General features: G+C 34.2%; 1 protein-coding gene across 3 annotated transcripts in view; it reads left to right on the top strand.

Annotated features, from left to right (window-relative positions):
* LOC118281944 (restin homolog) overlaps positions 1-23,381 on the top strand; it is a 133,480-nt gene that overhangs the window by 42,378 nt on the left and 67,721 nt on the right. The window contains exon 2 of one of the 3 annotated variants that reach the window (XM_050707541.1): positions 13,376-13,430. The exons of the other annotated variants lie outside the window; for them this stretch is intronic. The gene's annotated coding sequence lies outside the window, so the exon portion shown is untranslated. The remainder of the gene's footprint in view (positions 1-13,375; positions 13,431-23,381) is intronic. 3 annotated transcript variants of the gene reach the window in all.

Genomic DNA, 23,381 nt, shown 5'->3' with positions numbered 1-23,381 from the left:
GTTTTCTTACTATGTCATTCTTTACCATGTGTAAGTGGTGTTTAACTGTAAGTTTTTGTAAATGAAATTTTTTCTCATCGGGTTTTGAGGTTCGAAGCAGCAAACGTTTCAAAGGGGATCCTAAGCTATACCATTGCGATATTGCAAAGATAACGTATGGATGAAATATAGTTCATATTTTTAATGACCTGACACGATGCTCAACAGGCTTATTCACTCAATAGATACTAGTCGACGGTGTGGCCTAAGTTTTAAACCGGCAACCATTACCTAAACATTTGCGATCACGATAACGAATCTCAGAGCGACCGCTGTTATTATAATGGAGGGTATTGTGACCATCAAGTACAGCTTCTTGGAGAAAGTACAAGCAGGTGCCAGTGAGAGGACCATCGATCTAAATGTGCTGTGGTTTGTACCTACTTCATCGTTATTGGTTCCAAGTCACGATTGTGTTCATGGACCTAATATTGTTATGGCCGAATATGGTACGAAAATTGGCTATTTATCAAACCCATTTTTGGCAAGTTTTTCTAGTGAGAAAGTTATTTTATTATATGGTTATCAATCTTCATTGCTGTCTTATATTGATGTGATTTATTTTCTTTTGTATGTAGAATTTAGTTTCTACGATAAAATAGCTATGATCGATCACTTCTCTAACGTGTAACATTGTTACTTCAGTAGAGTATTTCTGCTATGAATCTCATAATTGTCAGGAATTGGCGCAGCATTCGATATACCACGATATGCTTAACTCAGTCCGCCTTCAATAACATTCGGAGCTAATACGTTTATCAGACAATTGATCTACGATACACTTAAGTGCAATAATTCAAAAATTAATGGAAACCGTTATAGTTTTACTATGACTCACACTTGAGTTGAAATAATAAGACTTCTCACGACTAAATCAAAATATAAAGAGTCATCCTCAGCAGGAGGTTCTATTATAAAACGTTTTTTCCCTACAGCAACGTAATAACTAGTAGCAGTATTATATAAGATATAGACTAGAATTGTTGTGCCTTTTAATAGTATTAATAGAAGACGAGGTGATTGACCGTAGGCACAAAAAACTGACTACACAACTTCAGCCCGACACGTTTGTTTCTCGCTCAATAATAGGTGCCAATCTAGCTGCAAGTGGTCTTATTTGCCCATAAACATTCCTAGTTACTTAATCATTGTCCGTTTTAATGTCGTCTTTGAAGAATATTACTTGTTTAACTTCTATATCTTCTTCGGCGTTGATTTTAGGACTAGATGTAAACAATTTTTCGCGATTGTCAACATGTTTAAGTAGGTAAATGGGCTAATGATGTGTTTTTATAAAATTTTACTGTTGTGCCATCATTTCTTTGTCTGATGTCGATTCTAAGTGTCACAAAGGCGAGAGGTTAAATGTAGCTGTGACATTCTCCTTAAGTAGGTTATTAAAGAAAGGGCTTGAGAGGTTGAGATGATATTTTATTGTTCTCGAAGCTAATAAATAATTAGTAAAGCTTGAAATTTTCCGTAAGCTATGTATGAAATTGAGTAAATATAGAGGTAACTGGTTGGATCAAATTTGCTAATAGGAGATGAGCGATGAGCCAGTAACTCATTTGTAACGAGTATGCATTGATTTCATGAAATTAAATAGAAAAACGTACAAGTTTCAAATAGTTTTTAGCTGACCGTTAAACAATCCTTTTCAAGTGATACTCGTAAGACTTGCACGTGTAATGTCTGTCAATAAATTAGTTACATCATCAAAATTTTTTATCCACTCATAGGCAATTTATTGGGTACATCCTACGTATGATTATTACAGCATTATCGTATTTCAATAACAAATATTATAAACCTAATAATTGTAATAAAACAACGCAATATTACCTACTTCAAGGTAGGTACAGCAGCAATTGCGTAAATAAAATTACTATTTTCTAATGTTCCACGAATATTATTATTATTATCATCGGTAGATTGTGTATGTGGTCGTTATTTCAATGTCGAGTAAAGGTTAATGACTCAGAAAATTGATGGCATCTGCGTTCCGCTCCCATGTGGTCGCAGTACCGATTGTTATTGTACTAGTGCGAGTATGCTCAATGCTCATCTTGATTTACTGGGACATTGTTCGATTTTACTACTTTACTTATAGCTATTTATTCACTGGAGTTATTGGTATGAGTTGAAAGAGAGAAAGAGGAATTGGACTTTAGAAGATCTTAACAAAATAATTTTGAGTTAAGAGCGTTTTGCATCGAGTTTCCTTGTGTGAACCGCTAACAATGAAACTCCTTGCCGAAGTCTGTGTTTCCTGCAAAATACAATTTGGGTATCTTCAAGTCCAGAGTGAACAGGTTGCTCATAGATAGACGTGCGCCATCGTCGCGATATTGCTCACCACCAGGGCAGATGGTGGCCAAACGCCATTCTATTAAATATAAAAAAAAACTTCGAAGCTTTTCTATTGACGTATAGATTTAAAAATGTATGTTTTTTGTTTGTCAAAGAGAAATACTAACATCTTTTCCTTATCGATTGGAAATGAATGACTAAGCCTCTAATGATATTTGCATATGTAAAAGATAAACGGTTATAATGTTTATTGATTGTATGTTAAGTCTGTCCTGAATAGTTCGAAGTATGTTATTCACTAATCCGATTGTACAATTAGTAGGTTAGCTTGGTAGCTATTAGATTCTAGTAACTTTTAATTTTCATTGTGTATCGACATCTGTATGAGTGGTATGCCATTATATTTCATCTCCATGTCTGTTTAAAGGTTCTGGATTTATTAGAGGCTTTCTTTTTGAATTTAAACGGCATCTTTCTGTAATTAAAAATAGTTCAAATAGTGTAATTAAAGCAGGCAATTATAATTTTCAAAAGACCTCCTGTACGCAATATAAAGAAGAGAGCATTGAATGTCGTTACACATTTTCAACACAATTTACCGAGTATAGGTATTAAAGGTGAATTTTAGTTTAATTTATTAGTTAGTAAGTATAAAATAGATATATAATAAAAAATACCGCTCTAACGACATTCTTGAAAAGAGAAGATAACTTGGATAGTTTTAGAGAATAGTGGATAACTTGGACTGAAAAAATATAAAATGTTACGATTCTATCGTATGTAGGTATAACAGTAAATCCAATCGGATCTAGTAATTGCAAATGGAACTCGATTACATAGTTTTACTTTCAAACCTACATACGTGCGTAAGTTTCCTGTGCATGTACTATGTACAAGTTCTAATCTCATTTATAGCAATGGCAGTACTTTCTAAAGAATCCAGCGGAACCAAACGCGGATGCTTGCCAAGAGGAGACGAGGTGTGGTTGATGCGCTGCGCTATGTGTGACTAAGCTTAATGCGTGGTTCCGTTAGCTCGTGCCTCCCCTTGTCCGGCAGGCGATAGAAAAATGTTTGATTAGGCTCGAAGGTGCGACTTTTTCTTAACGAAACGCTGTCAATTGTACCAAGGTGTGAAGATATTTGTGTACTTAGGGCCTGGCTTGTGGTTGATTATGAATTTTTTTGTGGTAGTTCTTTAAAATATCTTCATTCATAAGAGATCTTTAGGTAATCCTAATTTTGAGTTGCGGTCTATCTAGCGGTTTACCGGGTCTCCGGCTCGAAAAGCAGGAGTAGAAACGGGGTAGTTTTTTTAGTCAGTAAGAGTCTGACACTTCCTCACTGACGTGAGAAGCAATTGGATGATTTTCCCCTTTCAAAAAAAGGTATCTAATTATTCAGAAGATAATTATCCTTGTCTAATTTAATTGAGCCTTAATTTGGCTATTACGTAAACTTTTTATGTTCTATATTGGGATAATTACGTGTCGATCTATGTTAGTAAAACTCATTGTACTTATAGGATATACAAATCGTATTTTAGACATCGTATCAAAGGATTCATGGCACGTCTAACGTCTATTCTTAGTATCATCCCGTCTAGCTGTCGATAATTACTCCAACTGTACTAATAATTAGTTTCTTGTAACTTCTTGCGGTTTATAATTATGTAGATTGGGTATAAAAAGATCTACTAATGAGTTTAAAAGAGTCTAAATTAGTAGGTGCTACTTTTGAATTGGGGGAGTCGGTATGTAACTTGTAGAGATCTAAGTTTAGGATAGCTAAACAAGCATGTAACTTTAGACCACTACAAATGTAATAGTGACATAATACTCAATATTTTTTATTTCTATTTTGTATTATGTATTTGTATTCCCATGTCATTGTATTTACTTATCTAAGATTTTCCTCTGATTATATGTTTTTTAAATTACACAGGATACATACAATACATTATGTTATTTTTTATCTTTTCGATAATTTTCCGTAACATTGTTTTCAGTTCTATATTTGGCAATAGTACTTAGTTTTTACCTCTAGTCAATTATCACACACATAATCTAAGTACATAAGGTATCTCATAACAAGTAAACCAGAAAGCTAATTAGTATGTGTTGGCCATTTCTAATTAAATGCGATTTCACACTAGTTGCGTGCATAACTAGTGTGTTACTGTACTTTCTTACTTTGTATATTATGTACCTACTATACCAGAGTGAATCGTGTGGGGACTAGGGGTGAATTTGTTACCATCTAATCTTCCCGTGGGTGTAGAACAAATTGCTCAACATTTAGTCTAGTTAATCATTTGAATTCTGATATCTAATCAAGTATGCCGATTACGACAAACCCTTCTCATTTAGAGGATTACATAGTCCATATTAACGTTATAGTTTGGTCGAGAGGTTGCATGTGTGACTGCTGGGCAAGGGACTTATAATATAAATTGTGAAAAGTGTGTGTACACTGTACAGTGGCATTACGTGCCGTAATGTGCACCTCTGCTTACCTCTTCAGGGATAAAAGGCGTGACGATACAAGATTGTCACAGACTGTTGACGTTACTGAAACTAAAAATTATATAATAGGATTTAATTAAGTCACGTTCGTATACTACTTTTGTCATATTTTCTACGAATTAGGTATGTCATATAACTTTTATAGTGTTATAGATAGTGTCATTCTTACATAGCTGTGTTACGAAAATAGGTTTGTGTTAATTGGTAGGTGTAGGTTAATGTTACTTAAGTGTTTTTTATCTAATATTCAAAAATGTAATAACCTCTATAGATATTTCCTAAATGTCTGGACATTCCTAGTATTCATTGCATTTTTTATTAATTATTACCATAATCACTTGATGTCGGTTAATTGGTAGGTAAACATATTACTATGTATCAAGGCTTTTTTGTGACATTATCAATTAAACTTACTTAAAATAAGCATGAAAAAGCGTACCTAAGTTAATAAAGATCAACGAAGTTTTATTCCAATTCTCTTTCATGTCGTGCCATCATTATGAAAGTTTCGTGACAAAATTCGATCTTAATAACGTGTGTCGTATCTCAGAAGGCATCTATTTAATACTTTTTTCTCATACTGAGTACATAGCGGTAAGTCTCATTGGGTAAATAGAGCAACGAGAACAATGATGCGTCTACCGCACTCTTTTTGTCACAATAACCGTTAATCTGGCAACACTGATGGGAAAATTAACGTCGGCCATATTGTTTCTCATTAAATATTGTTTTTTTTTTGTTACAGGTAAGTTCGTTGAGATTATCTACGGTGCGTGGATTTGAATTGATCCAGTGGCGTGAGTTTGGAATCTAAGTTTATTTATTTTGAGTTTTTGCTATTGGGATCGTAATATTAAAGATGCTGCTGGGCTGATGCCTGATTCCGAGCTGGCTACCGAACGGGTTATCGGGGCTCCGGCTCGGAAAGTAGAAGTAGGAACGGGGTGGTTTTTAGTCAGTAAGAGTCTGACATTCCCTCTCGCCTCACCCAAGGCGGGAGAAGCAATAGGGTGACATCTCCGCTCAAAAAAAAAATGTATATTATTTTTTAGTAAATTAAAATAATCTTAAGATAAATATAGCTTACGTTTAAATAACCAAATTCAAGAAAAGGCTTCAATTATTACTATAGACACGATCGTAATTTAAATTTGAAAGTACATAAATGTATGCATTTAATTTTAGACCTAACAAACTGCTATATAATAAAAGGCGTATTTATTTTTTATATCCAATTACGTCATAGATTTATATCGACTCATAGAGAGAGGAAGTTATTGACTTTCAATATAATAATTGGAACAGTGGCTGAGCTATTACCTCCCACGCTATGAGTTTACTTTCTCACCAATAAAATGTGTTTTATTCATTTACTGATTGACAATGGATAGGTTAGTACGGTAGTCTGATTAAATGATCTCTTTGTAAGAACATTTTGTAAACATTGCTAGTTAGGCACTAGTTTCTTGTTTTTTTTTTCTAATGAGACACGGCGTAAACGAGCTGAGGTATCACCTGATGGTAAGCAATCGCCGCCGCCCATGAATACTTGAAACACCGGAGGCGTTACAAGTGCGTTGGCGGCTTTTTTTGGGGGTTAGGAATGTAAGGGTTGTTGTTCGGGAATTGGGAAGGGGGGAATTGGACCTCGGGTAACTCACACAACGAAAAACAACGCAAGCGTTGTTTCACGTCGGTTTTCTGTGAGGCCGTGGTATCACTCCGGTCGAGGCTTAGCTCTCCCACACTTTTTTTTTCTTCTACAGATAATGACAAGCTTAGGAGAATCTAGAGCAAAGATTTAATTGGATATATGACAACTAAGTATATATTTTCGTATGATAAATTACTTTGTAAAGTTTTATATAACTTGTGTAATAATGATCTGTATTTTCGAAATTTCGTCACAAACTTTGAGTAATTGGTAGTTTGAGGCCCACCCACCTCGAGGGTTGCTGAAGTAATATAATTAGGTATATGTTGCAAGCAACGACACCCACAAAAGGTTATGAAGTTGTCAAATTTCAAAGTAGGCGAAACCAAACAATCGTTGTTGTTACTCAATAATGCTAATTATTAACAATTACGCTAAGAGGAATTGTAGGAGTAGTAGTTTTTTATCTCTATGAAGTAATTTGTTGTTAGTCCACGATAAAACTACTGAAAGAATTCAGGTAGAAAGGTCATCATTGAGAGTAGTACATCCTATGTACTTTGTCTACTTTTTTCGCATTATAGATGTCGCATATACATATTTTAAAACGAAGATATTTGTTATAACTCATTTACAAATCTAGAGAGGTGAATTGCTATTCTATAAGTCTACATTTACCAATATCTTGTTAAAACTGCTCTAAATTTCCCTAACAGCCTGCCCATATAAAGCTCACATACATAAATACATAATTGCCGACAAGTCCAGTTATTTAGCTACCGTGACACGCAGTCGCAGTGCACCCAATCATGCGCAAGAGTTGATTTTTTGCTTTGATTACGATGATAGTTAGTAATACGTAATTGATGGTTCATGTACTTGTTAATTGGTGTCTACATGTGTCCTTAGTCAAGTTGTTAATTTGGAATTACCTTTTTTTCATGATTTTAGATGGGTTTATCTAATAGTCTTACTTAATATTGATTCGATTTCGTAATAGTGGAAAGATGTTATGAAAGTATAATAGTCTTTATTTATTTTTTGGGATAACAATTTATGTAAGAATGCCTGGAAAATGGTATTGTATTATATTTCAGTTTATATTTTTAAAACCGCGATTGATAGCTAAAGTATAATCGACATTTTTTCTACATAACATGTTGCTGGTAAAATTCTATGTCATACAAACATCACCATAGGTTATTTGGAAGTGTTTGTGTGTTTACAATGTTCATTAGCAGGAACATACTTTTTCTTAGTAGATATTGTTGAGGTGTCAATGAACTCACGATTTTGTCCACAAGCTTAGACGGGATAACTTCACAACTTTTGTGAACGAATATTTTTTACTGTTTTCGGAAACTTTACACGTTTTTGTGGGGGTTTGTCAACAAAAACGTGTCAAAGGATCGTGTTTAGTTGGTTATAGAGTTTTTTAAGATCTGTCGTTCTTTGGAAAAGAGGTATTCTATACAGATCTGGGCGCTTACTTTTGAAACCAATCTCAATGTGAATGCAATTGCAATCCAATAAAATTTCAATAATTATTCAATGTCAACACTATACAATTTCAATTGTACCTGTTAAATAGCATTTAGAGTACGGAATACAAAGTGTAACACAATACCTTTTATTTAATCTATTATTTACTCAATACTACGGAATAGAAAGACTAACTCAATACAATTTAGTTAATTTAATATTTACTCAACACAGGTGCAATAGGTGCTAGTGTTGCAACTGAAGAGAGTACGAAATTTCACAATATCTTTGTCGATCGATCGGAATGGGATTCAAGAGTGAGCCCTCTGATCTTTGACACGTTAAGTTAATTAATAAGATCTTTAACTAGTTAAACGGTGACCTCGGTGGCTCAACTGATAAACCTAGCCCTCATACTTCGGATTTGTCTTAAACTGTAACTGTTTTCTATCGGCATCGGCAATCAACCGTTTATTTAGTTTTCCATATATATCAGAAGAATCAATGTACCTACTTTTCTAAATTGAAAACATTATTCATAGGCAATTTTCTTCGTAAATATTATGAAACAATTTTAACAAGACGACAATTGAGTGAGTAACATGTTTAGGCGTACAAATGACTTGGTAGTTACGATGTCGGCACTCCTCAAACTCGGATGCTGCGCCCTACGTACCCATTGTTCGGTGGAATGTGTCGACAGCTTTATTTGCCTTTACCCATGCATTATGTAAGTTTTCCTTTACCATTAGTTAGGCTCGCCCACTTCTATGGTATATGTTAATGGGCAAGCAGTGGGCTTTCGTTTTACTAGTACCTACACAATGACTTAGCGAACTGAGAGAGCATTTTCGACTATTGTTGTTAGTCTGTTTTATATAATTGAGATGTATAGGTGTCTTAACGATTGTCATTTCAACAGAGTAATTTCAAAGGGAAATTATAAGTTTTGATGAGCTAAAAAAAAAACATAATTCGATGTCTCAAAGATACTTTTATTTGTAATCCACGTGCTATTCGCTAATTATATGCCCACACATTATCAATCAGTTAAATTAGGTAGTAGCATACGTATGTAATGATGAGAGTCAAAACTTTAATAAATCGCGCTAAATTCAAGATTATTAGTCACACACTAAACACAGAATTATACTTACGTTTATTTTTCCTTCCTTCCTCATACATAGCACTAGTTCTAAAAACAGTCTAATCTCGATAGACATCTATGACGGCAATCTCGAAGAAAGCGCGTTCATTTCAATGTAAAAAACTAGGATAAAGTCGGTCGGTGCATCTCAATGTGGAGCAGAAGAAATGATAGCGAACACTCAGTATTAGGCACTGTCTACATTGCTTGTTTTGTTCTGGATTTGTTTAGGTATAGCTTAACCTACTTACAATGTATCACGTATTATATTTTCTTTTCTTTTCTCTAAGGTATGAATAGTTAAGACTATTTATCCTCACTTTGGTATTAGCATCGTGACCAACTTGATACTGGTTTTTACTAATCTTCAAAAACTCTGAACATATTTGTGTTTTTGCTTTCTGGTAAGTTGCTAATGTTTCTTATACTAGAACATAAATAAATATGTAGTAAGTTACAGGGCAGTCAATTTGTCTGTAACTGTTATCATAATTGTCATAACTTAACCTAAGGTTAATTGGTTTTAGTAAAGACACCTATAATATAAACTTCAATAAAATTAAGGTCCGAAACAGATGTTGAGTGGTTGACATTTAAGTGAACACAGTTCAGGTGCGTTTTATCGCATTTTCGATTATAGGTTTCTAAGAAAAACGGTTTTTAATGCAGTTTAAGTATTAGTCGTTACATTGTTAATGTTAAAAGCTGACATTTGTAAATTGTTAGTTATTGCTAAAGGTTTTGCGCGTACCTAAGTACCTTTACTTAAATATTTTAGAGATGCTGATTATTGATTAAGTTAAGAGTTTCACTTCATAACACTAGTACGATAAAACTTGTCATATCTATAAGATATATGGACAACATTTTAGCCTATAAATTAATCCATAATCTACAGTCTCGAGCCATATTTTTGGCATGGGAAACCAACTGATCGTTTTGCCCTTATAGTACAGAACATGGACACTTATTACGTTCAAAAGGGCTAAAAATAAGACCTTTCTAATACTTTAACGAGGTTTTTGCAGTATAGCAGGGCGTTGGCTAATATGTGTGCAGGAAATTAATAAGAGCAAGTGAACAGGTATGTCCAGGTACTGGTGCAATGTTTATAGTAGGTGTATCGAAATCTCACCCAGCCGCTTTTATTACGAACGTTGTAATGTAATTGCTCTTATTAAGAACATTAATTTGATTAAGTTAAATGGAGGAAATTAAAGTTGATTCCATATTGAACTGCACTGCAATATGTAGAAGCACATTCGTAAGATTTCACCAGTTATAGGTTTATTTAAATAAATGAATAGGTTATTTTTGAGAGGTTAAAATCATCCAATGCCTTCTCCCGCCTTGGGTGAGGCGAGATGGAGTTTCAGACTCTTACTGACTAAAGACTACTCCGTTCCTACTGCTTTTCGAGCCGGAGCCCCGGTAACCCCCTAGGCAATCTGCAACTTCGGGTCGGCATCAGTCCTACAGGGCACCATCTATGGTGGTCTGATGGCTAAATAAATGAATAGGTTCGAGTGCATAGATTACCAATTGTCAGACAATTATTATCTATCTGGCATATTATTTTGATGAGGAAGAAGAAACAGTGTGATATTAGGTTTACAAAGAAAAGTTAGTTTGAAAATTTCTAACAATAAATTATAGTTTTCCAATGACTTAATGCCTGAGAACGATCGGTTCCGATCTAGTTATGAGTGATTGATAGTCGCATTGACTTTTATTGTTACAATGATATTGCACTCATATATTTGCACCAGTTTTGTGGTATGCGTGTAGAATTTGCGGAATTAAGACTTATAATATATGAAATTGTCTTAAAAATAAATAAAAGTTCTAAAAAGACAGGACGGCAACGCACTCTTTTAAACCCATAACCTAATCGAAGGATTAGGTAATAGTCTTCTTAAATTTAAATCTCTAGCTACAAATCGTCTACCTAAAAAGACTAAAACCTTTACCAGGGTGGAAATTATGGAAAACCCAAGAATGTTTTCGTACATACTTATGTAGAGAAGGCCCAAAATCCAGTGGATTAACATGGCCTTTCGATGATGATGTGGATGAAAAATCTCGTTGTAATTTTACAAAACAGTCGTACGAGTCTACAATGTCTTTGAATTATTATAGCTCATTGTTCTTGAATTATTATAGAAAATCGAATGCCAATCTTATAAACAAGATACCTATAAGAAAACAAATACAGAGTGCGACGACTCAAGGTGCTTGGAAAGTGGTCCCGCGAGGGTTGGGGCTAGCATCAGTGAAAGTAGCAGACGATGGCTATCAGCTGACTGATAAGACAAGTCAATGCGTTACTTATTCGGTCAAATGGCTTTTTGTTTGATTCCACTCTTGTTAGGGCGCGGGCGTGCTGGGAACGGAATGTCGAACGAACTTTCTTTTATTTATGTATTATCTATATATTTTTTCAAATCAATAGTTGGTGGTAATGCTGTGAAGTGAGTTTGTAGTTACGTGACGCAATTGAGTTAGTTTAGCTAGAAATTATTATTTCGTAATTCTAACTACTTACTTTTTTATGGGGGAAAATCATCCAATGACTTCTCCCGCCTTGAGCGAAGTGAGAGGGAGTATCAGACTCTTACTGACTAAAAACCACCCAGTTCCTACTCCTGCTTTTCGAGCCGGAACCCCGGTAAATCCGCTAGGTAGTCCGCAGCTCCGGATCAGAATTCTAGTTCCTTAGGCACCTATATCTTAATTATTGCGTTTTAAAAGGTCTTGTTTTTACTAGTGGTCTGTTTATGGTTACATACATCTATGCCCTTTTCGTGTTGAAACAATATTATCTATGTCTTTTCCAGATTATGCTGATATACACCAATATGAAACAGACGTTCATTAACTTAACACCAACTTTCATTTATTGCCACATAATAGGATTTCTAGTGATAAAATAATTTACATATAAGAGCCTATTAAGGAGCATTATTTTAAATTACATGCAGAATGATTTAACAGTTAACACAAATTGAATTTGTATGTTATGCGATTGTGTGCTCATCATAATGAATTTTTAATTTAATCTTAGTGTGATTCATCTTATCGTTATTCACACGTGTTATGGCGTATGCTCATGTTATTCACTCATCACTGAGGACTTGTGAAAGTTCGATTTTAATTTATTATACCTCCATCACTGTTATACAACGTGTAGACTGTACAGTCACGTGACGTTGCGTTGTCGCACCGATTTATAAGTACATTGTGTACGCGCCTTTATTAAATTGTGCGTATGATTGATTCGCGATTTCACTTGTGATTTGTGATGCGAGTGAAAACCCTTGTGATTAGTAGCGGTGGCCACGTTAACTGATCATATAGATATTAAATCAGTTTATTGTCATTTCAGTCTGTCTGTCTTTTGAAAGTTTTATGTCGTCTGTTAATATTATTTTGTATCTTGCCTCTATTTTAAACTCGTTTAGTTACAAGTACAAACGTTTAGCACATAAAAAGAAATTACACAATTTGTAGGAGCACGCGGCGTTTTCTTTAACAATTCAAGCGCGGACTGCAATAATGCTACTAACTAACCGAAAAAACTTCGCCAATTAAAGCAGAACGTTACGAAAGTTTCGCGTATGTAGTGTACAATTAGACGAACGGACAAACGGACCGAAACCTAATTATACAGATTATACATAATTGCGCGCCCGACTGTCAACGCGCGCCATTTTACTTCTTTTGACAGATTGAGGTTAAGGCGGGAAAATTGAGTGACAACGTCATAATTGGCGTTTCGTGAAAATGTTTACCCAAATTGTGTGCTAATTATAATTAATTAATTAATTCAATTAGTAAACATTAATAACGGCTTGCAAATATTTAGATAACAACAAAGGCCCGATAAATTAAGGAAGAACTCATAACAATGAGTCACATGTTTTGAAAGACGGCTTAACCTAACTAACCTTACTTGATTGAAACACTTTTACTTTTAACTTCACTTACTTTCATACACACAATGTATGTTTTAATCAGCCATACGTCAATCACGAACAAAATAAATAACCGTGATTTGTATTCGACTTATGTACCTACTGTGATATAACAAGGCCTTAGGGCCGGTACATGTGGACTTAACAAAATAAACTTTAAGTGGTCGCATTTATCATAATTATCTTAATTGTTTGTGTTGTAATGTTAATCACTTGTTACAAAATGTCCCTATGATTGTTTCAGGTGAGAGTAATTTTCGTAAAAATGCAGTGCGGTAACGCCGAACAAATAACTTAAGGTGAGTGCGTTTTTGACTGTTGTTTACATTCTTGTGAAATAATTACAAATACAAAAAATGTCGTACAAAAGGTGACTGAACGTGAAGTATTGTTACATGGATATTACACTTTTTTTTGTACTAGGTAGCTTAGCGTTTAACCAGCGCTTAAATCGCCTGGTGGTAAGGGATAATATGTAAAATATTTCATGGATATTACACAGGTAGGTTTTTTATACATTAAAGTATAAATTAGTCATATTAAGGTGATAGACAGTTCGCCGAAGTAGATTCGCAAACAAAGACAATTCTAAGAAGAGACATTTCTTAAATACAATCTACATATTCCAAACTCAAGAGAAACCATCAATTAACGAACCATGAAACATCTTAATACACATTTTTAAGACCAATTACACGTTTATAAAGAGCATTGGAATAATAACAGTGTTTTGTACTAATGCAACGCCTCCTAACAACGTGGGTTGCGTGTTTCAACGACAATCATATTGTGATGTTTAAATAAGGCTATTATGATGTTCAATGTGAAAATGACATTCAAATTATACGGAGAATGCTGACGTCTTAGTTCTGATAACAATGATAATACGCTGTGTATGTGTTTATCTACTACAATCTCAGTTGAACACGTCAATTTCTCCTGTGTTATTTAAATTAGTATGTTCTAGAACTTCATCGTTTGGTTCGTGTGTATTTTTTTTTAAGGACTGCGACCTTGCGACTGCTTTTTTTTTGAGGTTTTATTTCCAGCATTTTGTGTGTGGTTGTCTAGACTGTTCGTTATAAAAGAGGCTTCTGAGTATGAGATTCCTAATATGAATTTTGAGTCGAGTTAATTAGTAACCGGTGTTTTTAATTTAGACATCTCATTTTATATTTTTAAGAGACGAGGTGACCAAAACGACTGTTTGTCGAAATCGAAACTGTTTAGTGTTTACTAGACATTTTTAATGAAATAACAGAGTTGCTTAAATGTCGTTGATGACTTCCACATTTATTTTTACCATAATTTTTCATGGTTTTGTGAATAATTGAGATAACTCATGAACTTTTGATCTTCATATCGTAATGACAAAATCTAACAATTACATCAGATTGCTAATTATTGGCGCCATTCGACATGAAACCTATATCATTAGATAGAGCTACAAGATACGCCAAATACAATTATAATCGACTTGTAACTCAATTATGTGTGCCAAGGACTGTAGCCTCGTTTGTTTCATGTATGAACTGAACAAAGGCTGCTAATAACTATATTTTAGTAGAGGACAAGGGTGGAGTTCAAACTTAATTAAAATTAGTAATTTGTTCTGCCATTGTGTTGTTGGCGTGTGGTGTCGCTCTTAGCGTGGTGTTCAGCTGTAGATGGGTTGTTTCAAGGCTGTTTGTATGTGGGTATATACCTGTGTGGTTATGTGCCTATTTTGTTAGTATGGGAAGGTTTGTCGGTACTATTAATTTCTTCTCATGCCTTTAAAATGTTTGTAGGTTCATTATGAATGTGATCGTCGATCCATTATTATGTTATTGGCTTATACACGTAACTGTTTGACGAGGATTTAGACTAGTTTCAAGCCATGCGAGAGGCTCATATTCTTGAGTAGCATTCTGCGGCAAACGCTGTGGTAAAAATCGCGCTGCTACTGTTACGACGTTGGTTGATCATTCGATTTTTTTTCTCCTAATAAAGTATTTATTAGAATCCATAAAAAATCGGTCATAGTATCGAGTATATATCGTCACGCCCAGTATTTTGCAATAGCCTCACCTTTTTATCACCGAACAACATTACTGGCCAGTAGTATATAATAATATAAGTAAACACACCTTTCCTTGGTGCCAAATTCGTAATTACGTACTACAAGTTTTGGAAAATGTAGAAAAACATTAGTTGCCCTTGTTAAACCAGTGTATTCTAAGAATAATAGAATAGGTAACATCTTTATTATTGTACCTACTACGACCTTGCAGTTCTTGACCCGTATTATGGGATGACGCACGGCAGTGTGGGTATTGCTGCAAAGCCAATTGTCTTAATTCGCAGTCACAACACTATTATGGGAAGTCTGTCCTTTTGTGATTTCAGTAGATTACTTGAAAGTTAAATCAGACTAGTTTTGTTAGATACCTACCATTAGGTCATCTGACTCGGTTGTTTTTGGTCAATTTTTTATTTGATTCATGCTATTCCCGCGCGGTTTCACCCTTTCTGCTCGGCACCTATTGATCGTAGCGCAATGTTTTATCGCCAACAACCTTTCCCAATATTGACGTGTAAAAGTGTTATTGTATAATCTATTTACAGAAATAAATATCATTTATCATTTAATAAATGAGCTATCCAACACAAAAATAATTATTCAATTTGAACCAGTAGTTCCAAAGATTAGCGCGTACATACATTTTGGCGATTCATTTTTATTTATATAGAAGATAGGTATGATTATAAACATTAATATTACAGTTGAAACCTATAAAAGTAACGTTTACAGGAATACCAACGTTTAATATAATTAGGTACTGCACAGCTTTGTTACAAGCGTTCGCGGTTTTATAGTGTTTATACCAACTTATTTGTGGTTAGTATTTGGTATGATAATAGCGTCGGGACGTGCAAAACTCAACCTCAGGTCAGACAAAGGCAACGGGTTAACGTTTTATAAAGTGCTATTTATTACTTGAAGTATAAATTGTGAAGCTAAAATTGACCAGCGATAATACTAAGTAATTGTTTTTCAGCATAATATGAAGACATACTTTTAAAATAATTAATTTAGAAGCGTTATTGGTCTAATGGTTGAAAAGGTCACGTACTATGACGTGATACTACAGATACTATTTTTGGCTGAAAACTATTAGAACTTTCAAAGATTCTTTCAGTAGAATTTGAATCATTCATAAAAAAAAAAACAGACAACGGAAACTAGTTTTCTAAACAGCTATGCAATATAAGTTACAGTTACATTAAATATCGCCTATATTGTTCAAATAGATATTAAAGTTTCTAGAAAAATCTATTTCAATCTTGGAATAGAACGAGATCAAACATACTCCCAAAAAAACGATGATAAATGATTATCTTTGCCGCGGTCTGACAATCAGGATGAAGCTAGTCCGGTCGCCTTATACGCTGCAGTACTTATATGGCAACTTGATTATCATCTGTAATAAATATTGCCAGTCACTTCATGCCATTAAATGTTCGCAATTATCTTAGATAGTTACGGGAACAGTATTCAACTTACAGGATCCTTTTAAAGGATATTTTATTAGATTGTTAAGTACGGTAGCATGATGGAATTAATTTGATATACAACTCCGCTGGTAGTCAAAGGATAATTTGTTAATGTTTTGATGCTATCTTAGAATAAATTGCTACATGGGTTTGCATATTAGTCGTTGCTGGAGATATTTTAGTTTCGTAGTCTAGCAGACTTATGACCTTGAAATTAAAATCATTTGTTTAGTGAATATCAATCAATATTAATACAAGTACACCTACAGATGTTTTATTGTTTTGTAGCTTTAAGCTTCGTTACAAAAGTAGTGTAGGCGAGAAGTAGCTAAGGCTTGCCATTTATGTCGGCTATATTAGTTCAGTGTGAATCATCCTAGACACGGTTTGTTATAATAATATTTATAACATGAGTTCATTTACATAGTTCATTAAGTTAAAGTATAAAATTACTTGGGAAATTAAGTTTGATTGGACAGTCAACACAGATTTACAAATCCAAAATGTATGCATGTCAAATAAAGTCGTAAATCATTTGAAATTAGACTAGTTGCAAGTTACTTAGTTAATAGATATTGACCTTTTAACTGACCAATACCAAATAAATAAATTAAAAGATTACTATTGCATAAATGTTTTGTCATTAAGTAATCGACATTCATTCACAATATTGCCGAACGCTTCGATTCATTTACTTTTAGAAGGCAACGTAATTTTTCCGATCAAAGTATTGAATCTATTAAATCTCCATAATCCACTGGTTTTATGGACGTTTTCTTAAGCAATGCGCAACTGAAATGTCAATCGTGCGCATCTTGTACTCTTATAACCTTTAGCCGGTGATTGGACACAGCTACAAGTATTTTATTTTGTTGTGATGCTATTTAATTGATTATCAGTTTTCAATTTTGCATCATTTAGGCTTGCTTGCTTATGCTTGTTAAATATTAAAGTTTGTTCTTGACCCTAAAAGTAAGAACCTTTAAAATCGTCTAGCGATAATTTTAATAAGTACCCACTTAAATTAACGCTTACTTTTGAGATGTGAACAATAAATTGCGCAATAAATGGTATCTACTTTTGAGTTTCCATTTCTCTAGAAGGCTAATGAAGCGTTAAGGAAACATTTCAGCCCACACAAAATTTTCACTTTAACAAAGATCCCTAAATCTACTTTACGATTACAGTTAATAGCCTCATTATAGTAGATTCTAAAGCGAAATAAGCCTAAATAAAGCGATATATTCGATCTCAGTCACGCAACCGACAGAACCAAACATAGAATCTGGTGACTAAGTACTATAAAGATTTGAGTTAAGCTAAATTAGTATGGGGCATTACATCCGTCTGGGAGATATCATCGGGCCTGCAGCTCGGTGGGTGTGCTACAAGATCACGTCGTCTGATAAGCTCGGGTGTCCCTCAGGGCACTATGTTTGGTCACATTTTCTTACTGAATGGCTTTCTGGTAATCAGTTACATCTTCTTTGAAGATATCTTGTAAATGCATCTTCACAGTCTCATTTCTTTGACGGTCAGAAGTTCTTAGGCTCTTCTAGAGAAGTGCACGACTCATAAATATTCAGTCAACTGAACTAGGTTGAGTTGTAAAGTACGGTCTGAATATGAGGTGTTAAAATCGCGAACAATTCACAGTAGCAACAATTAAATTGGAGTAGCCATTTTTATAGTCACCGTAATAAAATATAATAAAATCGAAAGCGTACCCTCGCACCAGAATGCTGTGCCAAGAATGGTGATGCTGAGTCGTGCGCCACTGGCGATGAAAGCGGCCGCTGTCCCACATGCATTGTTGTATTAAATATGCGATAGACGACAGTAATGTTCTGTTCTGTATGGACAAACTATGTTATTAGATTACCTTTTGCGTCTACAGACGTTGATTGAATATTAAAAAGATGATTAGTGTTCGATTAGAAATTGATAGTACCAGTGCCATTATGTTGTGAAATGATGATAACATCGTTATTTATATTCATGTTGTCTAGTCCTATTTTGATTTTGGCAAATGTGTAAAGTCAATGGATATTTCTTTTAAAAAGAAAGAAAGTAGCTATACTTGTCTAATCCCTTGCAGTCAGATAAATATTGATATTGCTAAAATAAATATCAATTAAGACTCCACTGTCAAGGTATCATAATTATGCAGCATTCTTTTGCATAATATATTTTTAAGTGTTATCTATACAAATATTAGTACTTCCATTACGTTCAAGTATACAATGGCGCAGGTTCTCTTTAAAGATATCTCTGAGCATATAATTAAAAATTATTACGGAAATAGCTCTTTCTTTCTCAGTTATTACATAAATTATTCTAGAATTAATTCTAGTCTTATAAACACTCGAGATTTTTACACACGAGTCTGCAACCGCAGCTGTCCTCGCATGACGACCACCGTGGGAAGAATCCACTTCCTCGAGAAAGAAATCAATTTACTTTTGAAGTACACACCGTAGTGAATTATACACTAATAGTAATGGAAAATACATCACAAAAAAATTTCTCAATCATGCCACTCTATGCTCGCTCATAGAGCGGCATGAGCGATGTTGTGAAATTTGTCCGTACTATTGTATTCTTTATAGTTGCTTTAATAGGGACCATAATTACAGCAATATTTTAAGGATGGGACAATTTGTATTGCTTTCATGTTTTTATCTCCAATGTTTGTACTTTGTAGTCGGTCAAGGCTCGTTGGCGAGGTCGGTAGCAACTTCTACCTATTGTTGGGGATCTGGTCGTGATCGGCGATGCATGAAGAGGAATTCTGAATAAGTTCTATTCATCTGCTTTGACGAACGACACGTTTGTGTCAGTTTGATGTGATGGATGTCAAAGAAGTATAATAATTGCAGTGAATTAACGATGCAAGAATTCATTTTAGAATATTGCCATCGTCTCTAGCCGTCTGCCATATTATCTAATCTTGATTAATTAGTCAACTTAACTGGTTGCAGCTCACAAATATCTTAAGGAAAACAGATTTCAGTCGCTACCCGATATAGCAGCTATAAAAAACATCGCTTTTTTTCTAGCAGCCATATTTCAATTGATAAAAAAAAAGCTTATTTCTACAGATGTCGTCTTCAAATTCGAACACTGTTCTACTTTGATCAGAACATCATCTGCATCATTTTATGATTGCGTGAAATCTTTTATGAAATTCTGATAATTATAAAGCTGTTTTACTAAACATCATCATCAATCATCATTGACATCAATACCCATTGGAATAGCTTTTATTAGTTTTATAATGTGTATTAATATTATGACTAGACTAAAACAGTTGTGACTTAGCGCATTCATATGCAATATTGAAGTGCATTACTTAAGTCGTTCACCTATATATCTAGGTTACCTTTTTAGGTGTGGGCTTCGCCTCTTACGAAACCATGTGCACATATGAAATTATCGCTGACATACATGATTTTATGATATGGAACGAGTTCTGTTAATGGTGTATGTGGCATACCCATTAATAGCCTGTCACCTGTCAGGTATGGGGATAAATTGGACTTTATTTGACTCGTAGATCTTTAGTAATTATTGAGCAATATTATGATTTTCCTTTTAATTAAAATATAGGTATATTTAAATATAAACCTATCATAGTCTTGTGACTCATTCACCAATTCAATCAATGGTGCTACGCTGTATGAGGTACAAAGTGGAAGCGTTCAGCGTTAATAACACTATCACACAAATATTTTAAATGTGAAATTTTTTTGGATGTTTGTCCGTCAATTACGTTGAAATTACTGACCGGATTTTGATGAAATTAGGTGTACAGACGGGATATGAGCTGACTTGAGTGATAGGATACTTTTTAACCCATGGATCGAAGCCGCTGGCAGAAGATATCTACAATTGTTATTTATAAATAGGATTAGGATTACTATTTATCATAAATCATTAGATGACAATAGTATTGTCTAAGTGTCTTACTTATACTTAGGCCTATGCATGAATAAATAAAAAATGATCTTATTTCTTCTTCATTGAAAAATCAATGTAACAATTCGCTTCAGTCTATAGATTGGGCAGCAGTCTGTTTGAATATGCATTGTTTGTCTGCTAAGGTGGTTGTATTGTTAACACAAAGATGGTTTAGTCAGCTCTTTGATTTGTCATCGACGCAGGTTCTATACTCAGCTGAAAGATTACGAAACACTCTTGTTTGTATTCACGATGCTGCCTTTGATTTATTGTTGGTTTTTAATGCTCTATTTGTTAGTATTTTAGTCTTTGTTACGTTTGTTAGAAAGGATTTTTTACACTTTGAAAGACTAGACTTTTCTCTCAGACTGCACGGTTGGTGCGGTGGCCGGGTAAACTGCTGCCGCGCAATGTGTAGCCGTTTCGATTCCCGCACGGAGCAATGCTTTGTGTGATCCACAAATTGTTGTTTCGGGTTTGGGTGTTATGTGTATGTGACATTGTATCCTTGTAAACGCACTCACGACACAGGAGAAAATTCTAGTGTGGAACAGTGTTATAAATAAAAGGTATAGGTATGAGAGAGGTATTTGTCAAATCATTTTATTTACAGACAAATTAGCATCCAATCTTTTTAAAATCTCTATTTCCTCCGTAAATACATAATTACACAAGATGTGTTTAATAACTTAATTACGACTTTATGGTGACATAATAGGATTTAAAATGAAAATATTAACATCCTGTTCTGATAACTTGTGAATAATATTTTCCTTTAAATTCTCATTGGCCTCGATTTTTTAGTAATTATTAAGTGATATTGAGATTTTAAGATATAGCCTGTGTCTGGAAGATTATTCAATTACACTCTAATATTATAAACGTGCAAGTTGGTTTGGATGTTTGTCCGTCAATTACTTTGAAACTACTGAACGGATTTTGATGAAATTTGGCATACAGTTAGGGTATGAGTTGATTTGGGTGATAGGATACTTTTTATCCCATGGGAATGCAGGCGAAGCCGCTGGCAGAAGCTACTACTTTTATAAAGTTATAACTACCAAAAAGAGGTTATACATCCACACCCGTGTCAGAACAATTATTACATAACCCGTTATCATAATGAAAAAAGAACTTTATGTACTTAGTTAAGAAATAACAATGTTCACACATAACATAGTAACACTATCATTTTGTTTACAGGTAAATGAGAGCACTGTGCGAGATTTCAATATTACGTAAGTAAACTGGGAGATGGAGTTGCCAACAAGAAAGTATAGCACATCACGTTATACTAAACCAGTATAAACTGACCCCTGAATATAAGGAAAGGTCATACAAAGCGAGGCCATGATAAACTGGTTGTTGTATAGTTCGATGTGTAGTAGTGGATACTAAAATTGTACCATTTTAGTGAAGTTGGTGTGAATTTTATTACCTCAGTGCTTATTATGAATGTATTGGCATTTATATGTTGGTGCAATCTCTTTTAGTACATAGAATTGAGCTGTTAGGTTCTTTTGAACTTTACTATTTTGAAATAGAAGTTTTAATGAGTAGGTAGGTGTTAAGAAAGATTTTGTGGGATGTAAAGGTCATCTTATTATGTTATTTTACGTAGTGATAATACTTTGGTTATTTCATTTGTGTATCTATCTGGTTTTAATTATGAGTTATTTTTCTGGATCGGTCGTCTCTTAAAGCAGAAAAACCCTTAATTTATTTGAGGGTAAATAATTATCAAGGCTCATATGAAGCTACCTTTAATTACAGTTGCACTGAATTATCTTAGGTTAGTTTAGAAAACGTAGGGTTCATAAACTAGCTGATGCTCGCGTGGATTACGAACTTTGTGACAAATAAAAGTAGTCTAAGTTACTCTTTAGTACATCAGCTACCTGCCAATAAAAGTCTCGTCCATATCTGTCCAACCATTTCTGAGGTTATAGAGAACAAACAGACATGCAGATAAAAATTGTAAAAAATAATATTTCGGTGTATGTATATATTCATAATTATACATGTAGTAAAAAGCAGTTATTTCAATACTACAAACAGACACTCCAATTTTATTAATTGGTCTAGATCTAGACTAGATAATGAGGTAGAAAATGTATAAACAGTAATTAGGATAACTTGACTTGCTGTGCTTTGAACTACAGCAGCGTAATGGAATGCAAATGTTACAAGGCAAATGTTTTAGAGAAATTGTTTATTTATTCATTCTCTAGGATGGGTTCCATTCAAGTGTACTTGTACTTGTAGTGGAAAGGTCATGTCTATTCAGTAATTGTTCAATGGATTGCTTGATATTTATCTTGGAATGCGTTAGGCAATTCATTAGTTACAGCTACTTGCATATAGTTAATTTCTTAATTGAGTGAATTTGTTTTAATGAAATCTTTTATTTTCTTTTAATATCTGCAGGCTTCTTTAGGGTTAAATTAATTATTATGTTATCGGCTTACTCACGTAACTGTTGGACGAGGAACTCGACTAGTTTCAAGCCATGCTAGAGGTTCATATCCATGAGCAGTATTCCGCGACACACGACGCCGCGGTTGTCGCGCTGTTACCTTCTTTTGATTGTCACGGGTTGGGTTATCACAGAGGTGCCTCATTTGTATATATGTACATATGTGTTGTCCTTTATGTTGTATGTACATAAGTTAATACAATAAATAAAGATGATGATGCGGACGAGTACTTCGACGCCTAACCACACCTAACCACGCCTATTGCCTTTATTTTAG

This window comes from Spodoptera frugiperda, chromosome 31, assembly GCF_023101765.2.
Source record: "Spodoptera frugiperda isolate SF20-4 chromosome 31, AGI-APGP_CSIRO_Sfru_2.0, whole genome shotgun sequence".
Taxonomy (NCBI): Eukaryota; Metazoa; Arthropoda; class Insecta; order Lepidoptera; family Noctuidae; genus Spodoptera; species Spodoptera frugiperda.
Note: the sequence above shows the minus strand (reverse complement) of the source record. Positions and strands in the feature narration are given on the sequence as shown.